At 41.2% G+C, this 14,087-nt stretch overlaps 1 long non-coding RNA gene and 1 pseudogene across 2 annotated transcripts in view; one reads left to right on the forward strand and one right to left on the reverse strand.

Annotated features, from left to right (window-relative positions):
- Positions 1-14,087, forward strand: part of LOC120364355 (uncharacterized) — a 380,014-nt gene that overhangs the window by 126,536 nt on the left and 239,391 nt on the right. The gene's annotated exons all lie outside the window — the stretch shown is intronic.
- LOC101034391 (glyceraldehyde-3-phosphate dehydrogenase pseudogene) lies at positions 10,171-11,169 on the reverse strand (annotated as a pseudogene).

Consider the following 14,087-nt stretch of genomic DNA (forward strand, 5'->3'; position numbering starts at 1 on the left):
TTACTCTTAGATGTCTGATCACTACCGTGGCCCAGATTTTAGGATTAAAAAACTGCTTTCTCCAGTTTTTAGTCTTTTTGAATGTGGCTGTATATGTGTGTATATGTGATTGGCATTGGACCAAACCAATTTAGAAGAATATAGCTTATATCAAATACATGAAATTGCAGAGTATGACAGAGGTAACCCAGAATATGCAGTTACAGGTAGGGTGTAGACATCTTGAGTCTTTTTTCATTTTTTAAAATTATATGGATTCTTTTATTTTTTTAGTCCCCTCACATCTCCCATTGAGACTTCTTGGAAGGGTTGCTAAACAAACTTTGCTGGCTCCATTAGTTCTATCATAGACTAGAAGATAATTGTGGAAATGTTCTCCTGCCATTGCTTAACACTGTACAATGCCACAGGCACCTGGCACAGCTTAGCTCCCTTTGTCTAACAAATGGGTAATGCGTTTAAACAAGCCTGGTGGATCCCTGCCAGGATGCAGACAGACTAAGAAGCAAAATAAATCTAAAAGATGCCTCTTTCACTTCCTCCCTGCACTTCCCAGTGCTGGGTTCATATGGTCAAATGCAGAGGGTTAGCAAACACCAAGCAAGTTGGCTTACTGATAAACCACAAAACAAGCGCGTGTCATTTGTGTTTCTTCTTGAAAATAATCAGGTGGTGAGAGCCCGCCTTGAGTTGCTGGAAAGAGCTTCAGTGATTGCTTGTCACCCAAACAACTGCTTTCTTCTCTAATTTTCCATTTGGGGCTTTGGTTTTATCTTGCTTCTTTAAGTAAAACAGCTGACTTGACTTGTCTATGACTTTTGGGAATAATTTAATTCTTACACAGGGGCTAAGTAACTGGAGAGCAGCATGTGAGAATCTGCTCTGATGCACCAGCACTCACTCACACACAGATATTCAGGTTCATCTTCCCTGCTCTCTATGGCTTGGAGAGAGAGATTTTGGGAATCTGTGAGCATTATTTGCCTTTTTGATATTCCAACCAATCTTAGAGGGCACAGTTACAAATCTCAGCAAGGGGTGTGGAAAAGTAAAGTTTTGTATGATCAAGAGAGCATGTGGATTTTTAAACTTGAGAAACAGTGTGTTAGAGAGAAGTGGGGTCTTTTAGTGATCTAGCAAGCCTGTGCATGGTTGAGGAGGAAAAACTGTGTCTTGGTTAAGAAGGAAGTCAGAAAGGGAAAGAAACTAACATAAATTGAGTACTCAATTAATGTCAGTACACATTAAGTGAATTAGCATATTTGATTCTCACAAAAAAGATGCTATCTGTTTTACAGATGAGGAAGAGGAACATTAGAGAGATTTAATAGTTTGCTCAAGTTCACCTGCATGATAAGAGAGGACTTCAAACTAGATTTCTCCAATGTCAAATAGCACTTCAATTGCATTGTTTAAAATAATTGGGGAAAAAGGCCTAGCATCCTACACTTTTGCTGTGAATCGTGGAGCTGTTATTCCAAACCTTATCACAGCAGTCTTTTTCTCTTGCTATCTGGCCTGCTTTTGAATGCCTCATCCCTGCTTGGTAGCTTTGAGGAATACTCTTTGCATGCTGCAGGCCTTGCTTCCCTTTGGAGATGTGTGTGTGGCAACACCGTCCCTGCCTTTATACAGAATTGGGCAGGAGCTCTATTTTTGTTTCTATTTTTTAATTTTTTTGTTTATTTATTTATTGAGATGGAGTCTTGCTCTTTCGCCAGGCTGGAGTGCAGTGGCACAATCTTGGCTCACTGCAACCTCCATCTCCAGGTTTCAACTGATTCCTTTGCCTCAGCCTCCTGAGTAGCTGGGACTACAGGCACATGCCACCATGCCCGGCTAATCTTTTGTATTTTAGTAGAGATGGGGCTTCACCATTGCCCGGATGGTCTCGATATCCTGACCTCATGATCCACCCACCTCAGCCTCCCAAAGTGCTGGGATTACAGGCATGAGCCACCATGCCTGGCCTGTTTTTGTTTTTTTAAATTACAATAGAAAGAGTAAAGATGTGGGATGATTTTTCAAGCTCACCATTACTCTTCCATCCATTCAGAATTAGCTTGTATATTTATTTATATAAAGTCATTAACCAACGTGCATTTATGGAAGCCTCTCTATGGGCAAACCATGAGCTTGGGAGAGGCAGTCTAATGAGCTGATTTGTGTTGCCTGCAACTGTATATGTTGAAGTCTTAACCGCCGTAACTCAGAATGTGACTCTATTCAAGCTAGGGCCTTTAAAGAAGTAATTAAGGTAAAATGAAGTCATATGAGTGGACCCTAATCCAGTGTGACTGGTGTCCTTATTAAAAGAGAAGATCAGGACACAGATACATGTACACAGAGGGAAGAAAGATCATGTGAGGACACAGAGAGAAGGTAGCCATCTACAAGCCAAGGAGAGAAGCCCCAGAAGAAACCAAATGTGCTGGCACTTTGGTCTTGGCCTTCTAGCCTCTAAAACTGTGAGAAAATAAATTTCTGTTGTTTAAGCCACTCAGTCTGTGGTGTTCTATAATGGCAGCCTGAACAAATGAATACATTAAGGAAGATTCTAGCTATAGTGAGGATTCATGAGCAGTTAAACAATCTAGTTGTGGAGACAGATGAGATATATGTGTATCTGTGTATCTCTTTACGTATCTCTATATCTGCATGTGTCATTGACTATAAAATTAAGGCAGTAAGAAAGTTTTTCAGGATTTCAAGCACTTGCTAGTTGAGAAAGTGGGTAAATACCACGAAAAGGTTTTTTAGAAGCCTTGAAATTGAACATGTTTGTTTTAGAACCTGATAATATTTGCTTTTTAGCTTTCATGAGGACAGATAAGAGTTATTCTTTTAAAAACTCCTCTAGTATACACCAGTAGGCTGAACAGGAAGGAGTTGGCAAGGCCTTTTCTGATGTTTATTGGAGCAGCCTTAGAAATAATTTTGTACCTTGGATTCTGTGATTTATTTCCATTATGAATAAATTTGGAATTTATTTTAAGGCTTTCGAAACTGGGAGTGCTGTGGCCTCAGGACTATTTTTTTATTAAATCATTGTCTTCGTCACTGCTGGCTGTATTTCAGGTGCTGGCTAAATTCTGCACAGTGGGCTGTGTCAGCGTCAGAAATGCTGCTGAATGATAATAATTACAATAATTATATATATATATGTATATAAAGAATAGAACTGGGTTCCAATTCTATTTGGCTGAACTTGATATTTGACTTTACTGACTCAATTTTTGCATCCTTAAAATGAAGAAGATTGGTAAATACCCTGTTATCTCTGAAGACTGGGCATAATCATGCTTGAAAAGGAATTTGAACCCTTGAATAAAAGTGTTTTGAACACAAATTGTTATTTGTTTATATTAATATATTTTATAGGTTGACATTGTAGACAGGATGAAGATCTTCCATATACTTTTGGCTCAAGACTGACTTCCAAAGAACCAAATAAACATGGTAGACAAGAAGGTCAGGAAGAGCTAGTGCTTTAGAAGCACATGAACACATCTCTGTCTCCATGAATTAGAATTGCCACCTTTTTCTCACAGGATCTTATTCTTGAAAGACAAATCGCACTCTTGCTCCTACTCCATAGCCAGATATCCTCTTCCAGCTCCCTTCCCACTGTCTCCTTCCTCCAAACTTGTTAATTCGGTTTCAGAGGGAGCTCCCAAGAGAAATGGAGTGAATCATTCAGCAAGGAGAAAACACTGACCATCTAGAGTCTTCAGTATTGCTTTAGAATTCATTTTAATATGGTCTAAATTGTGGCTAAATAACAAACAAGGAAAAGATGGTGGAGAGAAGGAGAAGAGTGGCTAATACAGTAAAGCCCATGGAAACAAAACAGAACCTAAGTGCACGCTGAGCTCAGGGCCAGGACCTGAGCGACACATATAACACCAAAAACTAGTTCTTGGCCTCCAGGAGTTTAGAGTCTGTTGGGAAGAAAAGGCATGCTAACAGTTTATGAGACACAATGTGATGATTTATGGCTGTTACCAGAGCATCACCTCCCTTTCATCTCCAGAATATGGAGTGCTTATTTTTCTTACTCCCGAGGGGACCTGAAAATTCATATGCAGTCTCTCTTCATGTTTAGGAAAGCATGCTGGTAGCAGAGGGACACCTCATCCAGGTGAGGGGAGCCACAGTTGTGTTCACCTCCTATGGATGTTACCTCTAACAGCATGACCTATCGCAGTGGATTCTTCTGTTCAATTTACAACCGTCTCCAGCTCCAGAAAGGAGTCCTCCAGTGCTTGGCCATGATGGATTCAGATTCTTGATCTGAGCCCTGACCTCTTTTCTGTCCCTGTACCTCCAAAAGGAAATCTCATAGATCTTTAGAGCACGTAAGTTATGACATCCCTGTTCCCGGGGATGATCTCAGAAAGGGATGATGATGATTACCATTTTGAGAACTGTTTTAAGGTGACTTTCTCTCACATATCTTGTTAAAAGGGGAAGAATAAACAACTAAAGAAAGCAAACTAAAACACAGGAGTGGTCAATTATCAGATAAGCCAAGAAATATGTGTTGAGCAGCAACAAAATGATAAACATTTTTATAATCCTGATTTTATTTAACTTCCACAATAAAGCCCACACAGTAGCTATTCTTCTTTCCCTTTTATTCAACAGAAAGCTGAGACTCACAGGAGTTAAATACCTTGCGCACAGTCATACATTTAATATAGCCAGTATAGCATCTATTTTCTGTTTCAGAACAGTACTCCTTCTAATGTACAACAGCTGCTCCTGTATCAAAAGAGGACACACCTCCATTGGTGTTGGAATGTTCTGGATGCAGGTTTATGAGGAGGAGTTATTTTAACTGGTTCTTGACTGAATTTTAGGGTTCGGCTAGATGGTGGAAGAAAGCAAGGTTATTCCTGGACTGGACGGATTAGTGTGACTGAAACCACAGGTTGAAAAAGTGCAAGATGTACTTTGAAGACTGTGTATAGAATATTATGGCTGGAGAGGAGGGTTCATTCATACTACAATATGGCACCCAGCCAAAGAGAGGAGAACAACGAATATTGCTTCTGCCATTATTGTGATTTGGGATTTTCAGGCACCTCTGTTACATGAGGACAAACAGTGCTGACCTTCTCTCATGGGCAGGCTGCGATTCTGAATAATCAGTGACTGAGAAGTGGTGTGCTCCATTATCTGAGACATGATATTATATCCACCAGCTATTTTGCGCATGCAGTTGGGTTTTTGCTCAGTTGAAATGATTCTCTCAGTGTGAGCTCAATAACAAGGGGCATGATGGTAGTATTTTTCTATGTTGCCAGAAACTAGGTCTGAATTTCTTCCAGCGCCTCCTGCTCTAAAGCACCTCTTATGATTAATTAACCTTTTGTGGAGTAACTAGGACATCTGTGTGGGATGAGATGTACTTTGGTCAGACTTCAGTTTTTAGTTGTTCAGCAAGAGGATAATTAATTATAAGAGCTGAATCTGAACAGAGGATTGTTGGAGGAAGTCCAAATGAAGCAAAACATCTAATTATCAATGAACAGGAAGTTTTTTTTTAAATTGTCGTTACTGTGGGAGTGAATAAAATACTTAATGCAATATAAATAAGAGGTAGTAACAACTTACGATGCCTGCTTTGGGTGTACACTTCCTGTAAAAAATTTGGGATATTTGTTTTTTTGGAGATAAAGTACAATGAACTAATCATAACTAGACAAATTGGAAACAGAAGCCAAGTTAGTATCTAAAATAAATATTGCCTTTTGAGATAATTGTTGTGTTGCCTTTAACAAAGGTATATCTAGAACATCTGGCTATTACCATTGACAAATACAATAAACATCTCTCATCTAAAACAAGGTTGGATTAAGATACAAAGTAAGAAATAAACTACAGGAGGCTAAAAATAGTGCCAAATCAGTTTCTTTAACATAAATGGTTACTGTGATGGAGATGGTCTCCCAATGCTTAGCTTTCCAAAGTGAATCACCTCCTGTATTTAGCCCACATCTCCATGATACAGATTTTCTACAAAACCCCCAAAGCCATCACAGTCAGACATTCCAGCTTCACTTCTTTGACTATGGTGACAGGGTAGGTTAGTGGATAGTGTGAGAAATTTCCACTCTCAAACAAAATGATTCCACATTCACTGATAACTTCTTCAGAAGCACTGCACTATCTACTTAATGAGAGAACATGATTGTAGCTCATGTTTATAAGTATCAACACACTTCCGTTGGCATGACAATGGTATGTCCTTTCTTGTTTATTTCTCCTGCTGCTTAATGGCTTCCATTCCTACTTTCTTTCTCTCTGCCTCATGGCTTCTGCTGCTTCATGTCAGTACTTACAGCCTATTCTTTGTGTTATCTCAGTTTCTACAGCTTTCTATTGTCTGCTGCTGTTGGGAGACAATTATCCTTGGGTCTCTTGCATTTCTGCACATCTTGTGATTAGGGGCATTGACAACTTTTGTTTTGGACTGTCTTTTCATGGATGTTTGCATAGCAAATGGACTTGGAATATGGTGATAGGGTCACTCTCCAGAGTGAAAGAGGTTTACTGTACTTTTTGTTTAGTATAATAAAGATAATGTCTCCTTTGGGGCAAAGATAGGGCAAGTTTGCTAGCAATTCATTATAAAAGATTTAGGTTTCCTAGGTTCAAGATTTCTCAAGTGTGATGCAAATCTACTATTAGGCTATTCTGATATTGCTATAAAGAAATACCTGATAATAGTGGTTCTTGCAATTACTTTTAATTAAAAAAAAAAAAAAAGAAATGCCGGAGACTGGGTAACTTATAAAGAAAAGAAGTTTAGTGGGTTCACAGTGCTGCAGGTTGTATAGAAAGCGTGGCCCCGGCATCTACTTGGCTTCCAGTGAGGTGAGGCCTTAGGAAGCTTACATCATGGTAGAATGCAAAAGGGGAGCCCATGTATTACATGGCAAGAGTGGGAGCAAGAGAGAGAGTGCGAGGAAGTGTCACATGCTGTTAAACAGCAAGACCTCATGAGAACTCACTCACTACCACGAGGGCAGTACTGAACCATGAGGGATCTACCCCACATGACTCAAATACCTCCCATCCAGGCCCCATATCCAACAAGGGGGATTACATCTCAACATGAGATTTGGAGGGGGCATCGAAGCTATATCACCTACTACATTGCATGGCTGTTCCGTGTCACACCTTTGGAAGTTAGAGGGCTGGGGGACAAGAGAAACTGATGCAAATATGAAGCTTATGCTTGCTGAGCTGTGAGTAATAAGTCCTTTGTCTCTTACATAGGTGTCTTGTGTTTTCTGCCAGCATCCATTAAAGCATGACCAGCTAAATTGTTAGCTTGCAAGGAAGGTTAGATCACTATTTTTGACTTGTGTGTCTTATATTCCAACACCCTAGAGGATCTGACAAAATCAGGTAGTCACCATCCAGAATAGAAAATCCTGGTAGCATCAAGCTCTTATGCTAGACCATCTTACAGGCCAGTCCATAGATTGCTGCCTTTGGATCAGGTCCTCCTTCTTGGACCAGTCATCTGTGATCAAGTTTTTAAGGTCATCGTGTTCAAATATTTGGGCTTATGAAAGAGGAGCTCATTTAAAGGGGGCTGTGGGAGAATGCTTTGAGTTTATCAGAAGCAGACGTTGAAACTTGTGCTTTCACAGACTTTCCTGTGCTTTCTGAGATTTTTGCCAACAGCAATGAGTGTATATCTTCTGCATCTCACCAGTTTTCTGCCTAAACAGGAAGCATATGATAAATCTTCGGTTTCTAATACTGGATATCTGAATGAATGCTTGGGTTTGCTGTCATGGTTCTCTTAGCATTTATTTCTCCATGGAAGAGCAGCCATGAGGTTGACTGGGACCACTCTCACTGCCAGGTTCAGATATGTACCCTCACTGGCTTAAATCAGTCAGCAAAATTCCTTCCCTTTTGTCATGGTGATTGATGCAGAGGTAAATGTCAATGGCTTATGACTTTAGGCCATTGCTTGGGAAGCTCGATTTTTCTGAATAATCTGGTATGGGAATGTGAGTCCTAAACTATAGCTTCCATTTGTCCCCAAAGAGGGAAGTTTGCCTAAAGTTAAAGGTTGCACTTAAAAGAAGGAAGATCCAAGAGAATATAAAAAATTGGAGCCAGAGCCCTAATCAAACTGTCTCCAAAGTCTACATGATTTCTAGGCTTTCAATTGAATGAGCCAATAAATTAACCTTATTGTTAATGCCAGTTTGAGTTGGGTTTTTTAATACTTACAAACAATATCATCCTGAATGATACATTTACCAGTTTTCGTAACATCTGAGCTCATTCATGGGTTAGTGTTCTGAGATTATAGAGGTGATGCAGACATCTTTCTAAAGTTAGGTCAGTGCACTTTGGGCCTGGAGCATCAGATACAGCAGTTTCATTGGTGTAAATCAGGTCTAAGTGACTGCTCTTTTTCCAGCAACTGGCACATAGTATGTGCTCCTATGCATTTGTAGGATGAATCAATAAATGCTGCCTGTTGCTCCCCAGAATTCATCTGTTACGTTCCTGACTCTGGTCACTCTTTGATTGCCTTGAATGGGCCTTGGCTGCAGGATTTGGAGAATGAAGTTAATTATTAAAGAGTTAAATAAAAAGATAAAAATTTCTTCTCTTCCCACAAACAGTGGCTACCCATATCATCTTGGGCTCCACATTTTCCAGGGATGGGTTTTCACACTGGTGATTCAGCAGCCAGGCCATACTACTTAATGAAAAGTTATAATTTTGGTTTGAACTGTTCAGTGGCTCATTATAATCTACAGCTTACATCTTATGGTAAAAGGAAAGAGTAACTGGTTTTGCTTAAGTACAATATATTTTCCTTTTTAAACTTTATTTTAAAAAATTAATGTTAATTTTCATTTTAAGTTCCAGGGTACATGTGCAAGATGTGCAGGTTTGTTAATAGGTAAATGTGTGCCATGGTGGTTTGGTGCACCCATCAACCCATCATCTAGGTATTAAGCCCAGCATGCATTAGCTATTTTCCCCAATGCTCTCCCTCCCCCAGACCCACCCCATGACACGCCCCAGTGTGTGTTGTTTCCCTCCCTGTGTCCATATGTTCTCATTGTGCAGCTCTCACTTGTAAGTGAGAATATGTGAGCTGGTTTTCTGTTCCTGCATTAGCTTGCTGAGGATAACGGCTTCCTTGTCCCTGCAGAGGACATGATCTCATTCCTTTTTATGGCTGCATAGTATCCCATGGTGTATATGAGGTACAGTGTTATTTTCTTCAGAAAATAATCAGATCTAGAGTTGTGTTTTAGATCTTAGCACTGCCCCCATTTAAGTACAAAATAATAATAATTGTCATAATATCTTTATAATTGGAAACTTCCAGGTAAAAAAAATCAAGACCCAGATGACCTTTCCCAATGTGCAAGTCTCTCTTCCATCTGTTTTAGGTGGAAGGACTAACAGGAATCATACCCAAAGTGAGAGAATAATTAGAATGACAAAGGTTAGAACAGCCTTGCTAACCATGGCCATGGCTGTGCTAAAATGATGAAGAATCCTGGTCAGACCGCAAGTTAATACTCCCAGCTCGCTAGGCCACATGCTTGCTCATACCAAGATTTTCTAGGGGATGTGGGAAACAGCTGAAATTGGAATATCTGGGTCAGCATAACTTAATGTGCACTATGACAAAAATCTGACTTGATTAGCCTTCCCCAATGTTCAGAGTGTTCTATTCCTCTCTTTCAAATGCTGGGTACACCCCAAACACGAGATAATTTCTTCTAATGTCCTCTATGAACAGGAGATTCACAGATTGCAGCAAGTAGGTAGCAAAGTTATTATGCAAAGCCTAACCGCCTAGGAATAAGGCAGAAAGGCTTCTCTCCTCAAAGGGGCACTATTTATACCACTTAATCCACCTATGCACCTTGGAGTGCCTTTCTGGTGTCTTTTTTTTTTTTTTTTTTTGGCTGAGCACAGGAGACTTTATTGATGGTACACACCAAGGTTGGGCTCCCTAGGCCACTCCCTCTTCAAGAGTTCTGCATGGAAACTGTGAGGAGGGGAGATTCTTAGTGTGGTGGGGGACACAGTGTGGCAGGGACTCCCCAGCAGTGAGGGCCTCTATCTTCCTCTTGTGCTGTCACTGGGGCTGGTGGTCCAGGGGTTTCACTCCTTGGAGGCCAAGTGGGCCATGAGATCCACCACCCTGTTGCTGTAGCCAAATTTATTGTCATACCAGGAAATAAGCTTGACAAAGTGGTAATTGAGGGCAATGCCAGCCCTAGCATTGAAGGTGGAAGACTGGGTGTCACTGTTGAAGTTGGAGGACAACACCTGGTGCTCAGTGTAGCCCAGGATGCCCTTGATGGGGCCCTCCGATGCCTGCTTCACCACCTTCTTAATGTTTTAATATTTGGCAGGTTTTTCCAGATGGAAAGGTCCATGACTGACATGTTGGAAGTGGGGACACCGAAGGCTATGCCAACCAGCTTCCTGTTCAGGGATGACCTTGCCCATAGCCTTGGCAGTGCCAGTAGAGGCAGGGATGATGTTCTGGAGAGCCCTGCAGCCATCACACCACAGTTTCCTGGAGGGGCCATCCACAGTCTTCTGGGTGGCAGTGATGACATGGACTATGGTCATGAGTCCTTCCACAATACCAAAGTTGTCATGGATGACCATGGCCAGGGGTGCTAAGCAGTTGGTGGTGCAGGAGGCATTGCTGAAGATCTTGAGGCTGTTGTCATACTTCTCATGGTTCACGCCTATCATGATCATGGGGGCATCAGCAGAGGGGGCAGAAATGATGACCCTTTTGGCTCCACTCTGCTAGTGAGCCCCAGCTTTCTCCATGGTGGTGAAGATGCCAGTGGACTCTACCACGTACTCAGTGCCTGCATCGCCCCACTTGATTTTGGAGGGATCTAGCTCCTGGAAGATGGTGATGGGATTTCCATTGATGACAAGCTTCCCATTCTCAGCCTGGATGGTGCCATGGAATTTGCCATGGGTAGAATCATACTGGAACACGTAGACCATGCAGCTGAGGTCAATGAAGGGGTCGTTGATGGTGACAATATCCACTTTAGCAGAGTTAAAAGCAACACTGGTGACCAGGCACCCAATACAAGCAAATCTGCTGACTCTGTCCTTCACCTTCTCCATGGTGTTTCAGGGATGTGGCTGGTGATGTGAGAGAAGATGCAACTGTCTGTCAAATGGGAGGAGCACAGAACCTCTTTCTGGAGTCTTAAAGGTAGTTCACAGAGAAACCCAGATTAAATGATTGACTTAAAGCTAAACTTAAAACTAAAGCCATGTGTCATTGGGGAGAACAAAGGGCCTGCTGAGGTCTCAAACAAAGGGTCTCTGTCCTGCTCAAATTTGAATTCAAAGATATCCTTTTGCCAACTACGTTCTCCATAGTTTTTCTGATTGGACTGCATTTCAATCTTTACCATTTCATTAACGTATGTTTAGGCACACTTGTTTTCCTAAAGTCCAGGCTATTTCTAATTCATTATATATTTAGAAGTCCAAAATATCATCATCAGTTTCCCTGAAGCATCGTGACTGATTAACATTATCAACAGACTCTTTTGTCTAGAAAAAAAAATTTCTGTTAACCATTTCCCTATGGTATCCTTCCCAGCAGTAAAATTCTCAGCAAAGCTACTTGATTTCTTAGGCACTCTTTTTTTTTTTTTTTTTTTTTTTTCCATAATGAGACTGCCAACAGATGCTCACATAATGGCAATCTCCTTTGACTACCATGGGTTATCTCTTTCCAAGCTTTGTAATCTGCATCAAGAAAGCATTTTCAATATCCTCTGTCTTTCTGGATGGTCTGTGTCCCCTTTTGTCATTATACGAATCCTCTTCACTGTGCTTCTACCTTCATGTGTGTGCATTTCTGTATAGCAGTATATCCTCTTACCCTTATTATAGCAGTTGATTATATGTACTTTGCTTTATTATTCTTTTCTCTAGTGTTTTTTTTTCTTCTAAGCATGGATTTATTTCATCCAGCTGGTTCTAAGAATAGGAACCATATCTTGTCATTCTTCTTATGCCTCTAAATACCGCTTAGCACATTGAAGATGCCTAATAAATATACTTCACTAGTAATATCAGCTTTCTGGTCTTTGCTTCATTTGCATTAATTTGCTTTCCCTTAAAAATTCCTCAAATTTATTTGTTATAATTAATATGTAAAGTTTTAGAAAACATTCTCAGGCCTCTTATAAACTCATTTCACCTAGTCACAGATATACTGTAGCTGAATTTTGACTGGAAAGGAACCTTGGGTGTATGAACTGTGATGTGACTGTATTCCTGTGTTTAACTTAGCATCTCACTGGTGGCTTTTCATTACTACAACTCTAACTGGTTTATTAAGGGTGCTAAACTCAGTGGAGTTTAACTAAGAAATAACTTTTATCCTTCTTTCATGACTGCCCTTAATTATTATGTACTTGATCAGATTTCCCTTCTATGTTTCCTTGGTGACAACTTGGGCAAACCACACAGCCTTTCAGTCAGTTTCAAAGTGTTAACAAACAGTCTCATTTTCCAGTAAAAAATAAAATAGCACAACTCAATCTAATGTAAAAACTTAAATCTTCCATCTAATGGAAGCTTCTTCCCCAATATACCCGCTTCTCCACCTCGTCCCAGGGTCCCTCAGAGAAAACATGATTCCTCAGAGCTGTAGACAGGCAATGAAGCATGGCCTGATTCCCTTTGGTTCTCCACTTGGCTCTTTCACTCTCAGCACTCCACTCAGCAGGCTGCTCTCAGACTCTTACAGAGTTGGGCTGTCAAAAAGAGAGGAGGGGTAGACGGTGCCAGAGTTTCTAATGTGGCTGCTATGTGTATAATGGTGTCAGAGTTCCCTGTATGGCAAATGCCCCATTGCTGAATTTCTTTAAATTATGTGTTTTGTAGGTAGTTGAGGGCCCTCCCCGCCATACCCACCCCCCACAGGGGAGTCTGTCTTGCACAGGGGAGTGTATTCTCTGGCTGACCTTTGTGACACCCTCTCTGTTCTTCGCTACAGTCATATAGCCCACTGAACTCTCCTTTGCTGGAGGGACCCTGATCCTGATTCCTGTCAAGATGGCCCTAGAATGGGCACCCCCAGTGGCATCACATGGCCCATAAATCATCCTGCCTTGGGCTGATAGAAGTGCAGCTGACTTACTCTATCGTCTTCTCAGCTTGTTTATTCTCCAGGGACAGTTACTATCCTGGAGGACAGTCCAGGTTCTCTCAAGAACTCTTTCTTGCTCCACTTGCTAAAATCATTCCCTGGTGGACTAAGATGCTGGTCTCTTGAATGCAAGGGGTTGTGCTGAAGCCCCTTCCACTTGGCTGGGAGGGTTTGCAGGGGGTTGGGGGTGGCAGACCACCCTCATTTCCTTTTCTGTGGAGATGGATACTGGAAAAACCACTCCCCTGAATTTCTCTGAAGAATCTTCTCTCTTGTGTGCAGCAGGCTGTGAATGATGGGTTAAGCTTCCCAGACCAGTTTGGGCTACTTCTTACTTAGCTAGTTCTGCAGGAAGAGTCTCTGAAATATGGGACATATAACCCTTCTGGTTTTAGCCTTGGAGATGTCAGGTGAAGTCTCAGTTAACACCATGTCATGATACAAAAACAATTTGTGGCACTAAAAGTCTCATGTTTTCTTAATGAAAAATAAAGTATGAATGCACACATTCCTTTAATGTTTATTCCAGATTCTTCTACATGATTCTTCTTCTACTTCTTTTTTTTTTTTTTTTTTTTTGAAACAGCGTTTTGCTCTTTTACCAGGCGCCAGGCTGGAGTGCAGTGGTGAGATCTCGTCTCGCTGCAACCAGTGCCTCTTGGCTTCAAGCAATTCTCCTGCCTCTGCCTCCTGAGTAGCTGGGACTACAGGTGTGCACCACCATGCCCAGCTAATTTGTGTATTTTAGTAGAGATGGGGTTTCACTGTGTTGGCCAGGATGGTCTTGATCTCTTGACCTCGTGATCTGCCTGCCTTGACCTCCCAAAGTGCTGTGATTACAGGCGTGAGTCACTGCACCTGGCCCTACATG

Source organism: Saimiri boliviensis, chromosome 5 (assembly GCF_048565385.1).
Source record: "Saimiri boliviensis isolate mSaiBol1 chromosome 5, mSaiBol1.pri, whole genome shotgun sequence".
NCBI lineage: Eukaryota > Metazoa > Chordata > Mammalia > Primates > Cebidae > Saimiri > Saimiri boliviensis.